Raw genomic sequence first — 7,796 nt, 5'->3', positions numbered from 1 at the left:
TCTGTCCTGAAAGGTTACTAAGAGCGGGCCAATCGTTGATGGTCACGAACAGCAACGCCTTAAGGTTAAATTCCTCCTGTCTGTGCTCATCCCACGTACGTACACCATTTCCATTCCACAGCTGTAAAAGTTCTTCAACTAATGGCCTTAGGTACACATCAATTTCGTTGCTGGGTTGCTTAGGGCCTTGGATGAGAACTGGCATCATAATGAACTTCCGCTTCATGCACATCCAAGGAGGAAGGTTATACATACATAGAGTCACGGGCCAGGTGATGTGATTGCTGCTCTGCTCCCCGAAAGGATTAATGCCATCCGCACTTAAAGCAAACCATACATTTCTTGGGTCCTTTGCAAACTCATCCCAGTACTTTCTCTCGATTTTTCTCCACTGCGACCCGTCAGCGGGTGCTATCAACTTCCCATCTTTCTTTCGGTTCTCACTGTGCCATCGCATCAACTTGGCATGCTCTTCGTTTCTGAACAGACGTTTCAACCGTGGTATTATAGGAGCATACCACATCACCTTCGCAGGAACCCTCTTCCTGAGGGGCTCGCCGTCAACATCACCAGGGTCATCTCGTCTGATCTTATACCGCAACGCACCGCATACCGGGCATGCGTTCAGATCCTTGTATGCACCGCGGTAGAGGATGCAGTCATTAGGGCGTGCATGTATCTTCTCCACCTCCAATCCTAGAGGGCATATGACCTTCTTTGCTGCGTATGTACTGTCGGGCAATTCGTTATCCTTTGGAAGCTTCTTGTTCAATATTTTCAGTAGCTTCTCAAATCCTTTGTCAGCCACAGCATTCTTTGCCTTCCACTGCAGCAATTCCAGTACGGTACCGAGCTTTGTGTTGCCATCTTCGCAATTGGGGTATAACCCTTTTTTGTGATCCTCTAACATGCGATCAAACTTCAGCTTCTCCTTTTGACTAATGCATTGCGTCCTTGCATCGACAATGACCCGGCGGAGATCATCATCATCGGGCACATCGTCTGGTTCCTCTTGATCTTCAGCAGCTTCACCCGTGGCAGCATCATTGGGCACATCGTCTGGTTCCTCTTGATCTTCACCAGCTCCCCCCGTTGCAGCATCACCGTATTCAGGGGGCACATAGTTGTCATCGTACTCTTCTTCTTCCATTATAGTGTGGCATGAAACCCTTGTAAAGCAGGTGGGAGTGAAGGATTTTCCGGTTAGAGTAAGACCTCGTATTCCCACATTCAGTGCATGGACAACACATAAAATGATTCTGCTTGTTTGCCTCAGCCGCATCGAGAAACTCATGCACGCCCTTAATGTACTCGCGGGTGTGTCTGTCACCGTACATCCATTGCCGGTTCATCTACGTGCATTATATATAATTAAGTGTCCAAATTAATAGAAGTTCATCATCACATTAAAACCAAAGTGCATACATAGTTCTCATCTAACAACATATAGCTCTCCAGAGCATCTAATTAATTAAACCATACATTGAAACTATGTAAAACATTTCAATGCGAAAACAAATGCGATCATAATCGCAACCAAGGTATCCATTGATCCAACGGCATAATGATACCAAGCCTCGGTATGAATGGCATATTTTCTAATCTTTCTAATCTTCAAGCGCATTGCATCCATCTTGATCTTGTGATCATCGACGACATCCGCAACATGCAACTCCAATATCATCTTCTCCTCCTCAATTTTTTTTATTTTTTCCTTCAACAAATTGTTTTCTTCTTCAACTAAATTTAACCTCTCGACAATAGGGTCAGTTGGTATTTCCGATTCACATACATCATACACAAATAAAATCTATGTCACGTTGGTCGGCATAATTTTCATAAACAATAAATGAACCAATAGTTATAAAGATAATATACATACCAAATCCGAATCATAGACAGGACGAGGGCCGACGGGGGCGGACACCAAAACCATCGCACTATATAAGATGCAATAATAAATGTAAGAAAATGATACAAGTATCTATCTAAACATACAAGTAAGAATATTTTTCCTTTCAGAAAGAAGATAAGAACAAGAGGCTCACCACGGTGGTGTCGGTGATGAGATCGGGGCGGGTGATCGACGGCGGTGAAGACGGGGACGGGGCATGACGGACCGCTAAATCTAGACAAATCTCGAGGAAAATGGAGCTTGGAGGTCGAGCTTCGAGAGGAGAAAGCTTAAGTAGTGTGGCTCGGGCATTCCATCGAACACCTCATGTGCATAGGAGGTAAGCTAGAGCACCACAAAGCCCTCTCCCCCTCGGCCAGAAAAAACAGAGCACTGTACTCTGCTCTTGCGCGAGGGGGTATATATAGGCACCTCATTGGTCCCAGTTGATGACATGAACCGGGACTAAAGGGAAGCCTTTGGTCCCGGTTCAAACCACCAACCGGGACCAATGGTGGTGGGCCAGGAGCGAGGCCCATTGGTCCCGGTTCGTCCCACCAACTGGGACCAAAAGGTCCAGACGAACCGGGACCAATGGCCCACGTGGCCCGGCCGGCCCCCTGGGCTCACGAACCGGGACCAATGCCCACATTGGTCCCGGTTCTAGACTGAACCGGGACTAATGGGCTGAGCCGGCCTGGACCATAGCCCTGTTTTCTACTAGTGACGACGGTGATGGGTTGGATGAGATTTATCATGTAATCGACTTAATTTTGTTAGGGTTTGATCCCTAGTATCCACTATGTTCTGAGATTGATGTTGCTATGACTTTGCCATGCTTAATGCTTGTCACTAGGACATGAGTGCCATGATTTCAGATCTGAACATATTATGTTCCCATGAATATATATGTGTTCTTGATCTTGTTTTGCAAGTTATACGCACCTATTACGTGTTATGATCTGCATACCCCAAGGTGACAATAATTGAGATTCTTTCCGGTGATTGCCGTAGTTTGAGGAGTTCATGTATTCACTAAGAGCTAGTGCTTTGTTCCGGTTCGCTATTAAAAGGAGGCCTTAATATCCCCTAGTTTTCATTAGGACCCCGCTGTCACGGGAGGGTAGGACAAAAGATGTCATGCAAGTTCTTTTCCATAAGCATGTATGACTATATACAAAATACATGCCTACATTATATTGATGAATTGGAGCTAGTTCCATGTCACCCTAGGTTATGACTGCTACATGATGAATATCATCCGACACACTTATCATCACCGATCCATTTCCTATGTGTTCGTCAAATATTGTTCTTTGCTAAGTTGTTTCGTTGCTACTATTGTTACAATCGTCACAAAACTACTACTATTACTATTGTCACTGATAATGTTACTATCATATTACTGTGCTACTAAATACTTTGCCCTAGATATTAAGTCTTTCAGGTGTGGCTGAATTGACAACTCAACTGCTAATACTCGTGAAAATTCTTTGGCTCCCCTTGTGTCGAATCAATAAATTTGGATTGAATAATCTATCCTCGAAAACTGTTGGGATCCCCTATACTTGTGGGTTATCATCTGGCATGCAATCCAGATTTCCAAAGCTGATGGTCTGGCCAACGGAGAAGTTCTCGACATGGCCAAGATGGCCAGCCGAGTCGGCTTGCGGCAAGATTCTACCGAAGGAAAATTGCTGGTCTGGGCCAAAAGTCATCCCGCAGCCCAACGTTGTCGTTGATCTCAAGACAGGCCATCGAGCCTCTACGACCACATAGAGGGACCTGGGCCACCGTTGTCGGTGATAAAACCGGCGGATCTTGGGTAGGATCCTGAGCTGGTGATCTTGGCACGATGGTTAACATGAAGTAAAGGGGTCACAATTTTACCTAGGTTCGGCCCTCTGGAAAAGGTAAAACTCTACATCATGCTTGTATTGTATTGATTATGGATGGGGTACAAACTACAGGATGATCTACCTCGAGATCATATGAATGAGTTCTAACCTCTAGAAACCTTGCCTCTACAAACTAAACCCCTCGGCTTATATAGGCAACAGGGGTATCCAGGGTTACAAGTAGATCAGCTGCAACTAGGGATAATATGTCGACCATTCAAATATGCCTTGAAGTGTACGCCAAGTCTACGGAGGATTCCATCTTGAGTACCCCAAGGGCCATGATATACGTGTTCCATTCTTGATCTATCAGTGGTTCCTTGGCCCAGCCCATGAATAAAGGGCAGACGTGGTGTGCACCCCCTAGTCCGGGACACCGTCACGTAAGACCTCCTTTATCTTAGGCAGCTTCTTATTTAACTTTTCTTGGAACTATTGGTTGCATGTATCTTAGAAAAAAAGTCTAATTATCTTCCCTTATTTGTCACGGCGGCAACAACTCAGTTGGCGTTTGGGTGAACAGATCAAGAAAGATGGTACTCCGGAAGAAGAGCATCAGCTAACATTTTCTTGCCAATAAAGATGGCACACATCTTGCATTTTAATAGTTAATGCCCACGCAGAGCAGAAGTGTCTCTTGCTAGTACTACTTGCCTACTTTCCACCATCAAAGACGTTTAGTTTCAGGTTATGAAACTTAGAGGTAAGTTTTGGATGGCAAAAACAAGTCCATCAGAAAATGAGACCTACACCATTTTATCGTGGTAGGTCATCAACTTTAGAGGTAGGTTGATTTCATACATCAAAGAAAGATGTAGTTTCAGGTTATGAAACTTAGAGGTGTCAAAAAGTAGTCCATCAGAAAATGAGACCTACAGCATTTTACCGAGGTAGGGTAGGTCATCAGCTTTGGAAGTAGGTTGATTTCATACTTCTCATAAATGCAGTGTTCACGAGCTCTCGTGTTTCGAACCAAAACCAACTTGTGGCACCCGCCATGGCCGGTGCAGGAGGACAATTTTATATTATCATCAGTGCAATGGCGCAGCTCCTGGTAGCCATCATGGCGCAACGGTCCGGCACGTTTATCAACAAGCAGACCTCGCCGAGTCCAGGTAATAGATGCATGTATGGCTTTGACCTTGTTTTAGTCAGGAAATGATTTGCTTTCCTCTATCTTCCTTATTAGTTGTAGCCATGAGTGAATTGGTGTAGGAATTTTAAAATGAAATCGGAGGGGAGCCCTCCTTATTAAAAAAGAGTTAGGAAAAAAAAGAAATAGCAATGTTAAAATGCAACCTAAGAATTATGCTAACGGCTGGTAAAGGTTATTCTGTGTTGCGTTTTGCAATGAATAAGTTCATTGCATATTACATGCAAATCAGAGGTGTTTATGCTTGCCTACTAGAAACCAGTAATATTTTTTACTAGAAAGTCAAGCTCCAAGAAGTTGAGTGTAATGCATACATCGTTACATTTCAGCAACACCAATATCGAGGACGATTTCCGTTAATCACAGCGGGCGTGGTGACTTCAAGCATATTCAACAAGCAATAGATTCCATTCCGATGGTAATTCTGAGTGGATCCGTATCCACGTTGCAGCGGGGACGTACAGGTAACCTGAAGTACTAGCTTGTACGATATATACAGTCGGCGTATGTACTTTCCATTGCTTCTAGAATCATATCGGAGATTAATATTGACGATGTATCCTATGTGTATGTGTATGCTTAATTAATTCTTTATTAAGGGAGAAGGTGCACATAAAATCAAACAAGCCGTTTATAGTTCTAGAAGGGGAGGGCCGAGATCGGACGGCCATGGAATGGCCGGATCACTATTATCGGAGTTTCAACAGAGTGCCTACTACTTTCGAATCAGCGACGTTTCGGTGCGACGCCTCCGATTTCCAGGCACGGAATATAACGTTCAAGGTTAGCTGTTACTCTTGTTGCCAAATCACTGTGATCTCTTCCATGCATGCAAGTCCGCGCGCACCAGCAACTTCCTTTTACGTACCAGCTAGCTGCTAGCTACTTACTTGCGTAATTTTGAGAGCGACAAGAGAATAGTTAGCTGTCTGTCTACGTGTTGTTCTTGACGCATGCAGAACACTTATACAATTGATAACAACACGGTGCCAGCCGTGGCTGCTCAAGTGTCAGGAGATCGCTCCGCGTTCTACAACTGTGGATTCGTGGGGGTCCAGGACACGCTGAATGACCAGCAAGGTCGCCATTACTACGAGAATTGCTACCTTGAGGGTGCGGTAGATTTTATCTTCGGCCATGCAAGATCAATCTTTCAGGTAGTAGTACTAGAAAACCATAATTGCAATCTCTTTCAATTAATGCATGCGTAGGTGTTGGTCTACCTATGTCAAAACCAACCACAAGACTTAACCCTGCATGCATGTTGTTATATACTTATATATGCATAGGGTTGCACGTTGTGGACATGCAAGCTACCATCGTGGAAGTATCATGGCTTCCTCACGGCTCAGGGGCGCGAATTGTTGAGTGAAGATAATGGGTTCGTTTTTAAGGAGTGCACCGTAGATGGCGTCACGCCGGTTTACTTGGGGCGTGGGTGGCGATTCTGTTCCACGGTGATGTTCTATCGAACGTTTTTGTCTAACATCATCGTCCCCCAGGGATGGGACGCCTGGAAAGCCAAGGGTCATGAGTGAGTATACATATATATACGTACTGTATGATCTACTGTTTGCATGCATTACAGCCTTAATCACTAATTAATGTACCAACGTGTTCGAATTATCACAGGAGCTCGCTGACAATGTTGGAGTCGGAGTGCACGGGGCCAGGATCCAACAGGACAGGCCGAGTCCCTTGGTCCAGGGTAGCCAGCGGCACAGAGGTCGCCAGGTTCACCGACACAAACTACGTCTCCAGTGATGGATGGCTAGGGGCGCAGCCGCACTAGATACGTACTATTTATTATTTACGAGAAAATAGCTACGCTGCTCTTGGCATGTACGTACCTACTCTGGATTGTGAGAAACACACTTGTACGTGCCACTATACGATAGCATCAAGCAAACTATACTCTACATCCGGTGGCGTGGCAGGCTCTCTATATATCCACTCCGTGCGTAAACATATATAAGAGCATTTAGATCATTAAAAAAGTGATCTGAATGTTTTTATATTTGTTTACTGAGTGAGTACCTAACTTGGCATTCTATTCAAATTTTTGTTGGTGGCTTACCAAGCTGACCACTTAGCATTTTTTTCCATATATGTTTCTTTGGCAAAATTATTTATGCGTACGTGCAATATATATGCATGCATGCACAGATAAGGCACGAAGAATGCTTGCTAAAGCTTACTTAATGTTTATATATATGGTCTTAAGGAGCCAAGCGCGCATGATGAGTCTAAAAAAAAGCCTACTCCAAACATGCATGTGCTAGATGTATCCAGAAAGAAGATTCATGGCAGGAACCCGGCTCCTCAACGATTTGAGCTTCCTGGCCGTTGGATCATTTTGCTTGATGCGATTAGGGCCGTCGGATTAAGCCCTGGGACGACCTCGCCCGTCGCATCGAAGTGGTGCTCCTGTAGCAACGAATAGTTTCATCCCGATCGTGCCACCACGCGTAAATAGCCTGCCCCGTGGGGGGCATTTTCATCATTTCATGCTTATGCGCATAAAAGGTGGCCGCTCCCATGAAGATGACCTAGCCGCCTCTCTCCCGCACTCACACAGCTCCTCGCCTCTTCCTCCCATCCCCACCTCCTGCCCACTCACTGGATCTACCGTCGTCGCCTTGGTCGCTGGCCGATTCCGACCGCTCCGGTGAGCTCCAGCGCCGCCAACACACACACGGCTGCTCCTCGACGAGCTCTACAACCTTCACCGCGTCGATCTACTTTTCCTCGCCTCCCGTGTTCGCCCGCTTCAATTTCCCCTGTTAGGGTTTCAGTGGTGGACGTGGACCTCACCTCCGATGGCCGCCTTCTCGTTGCTCCGGTCATCTCT

General features: G+C 45.4%; 1 pseudogene; it reads left to right on the top strand.

Moving 5' to 3' along the window:
* The first annotated feature begins 4,789 nt into the window (after window positions 1–4,789).
* On the top strand, window positions 4,790–6,987 carry LOC125553320 (annotated as a pseudogene).
* The last annotated feature ends 809 nt before the right edge of the window (window positions 6,988–7,796 follow it).

Source organism: Triticum urartu, chromosome 4 (assembly GCF_003073215.2).
Source record: "Triticum urartu cultivar G1812 chromosome 4, Tu2.1, whole genome shotgun sequence".
Taxonomy (NCBI): domain Eukaryota; kingdom Viridiplantae; phylum Streptophyta; class Magnoliopsida; order Poales; family Poaceae; genus Triticum; species Triticum urartu.
This window is presented reverse-complemented; position numbering and strand designations above follow the sequence as displayed.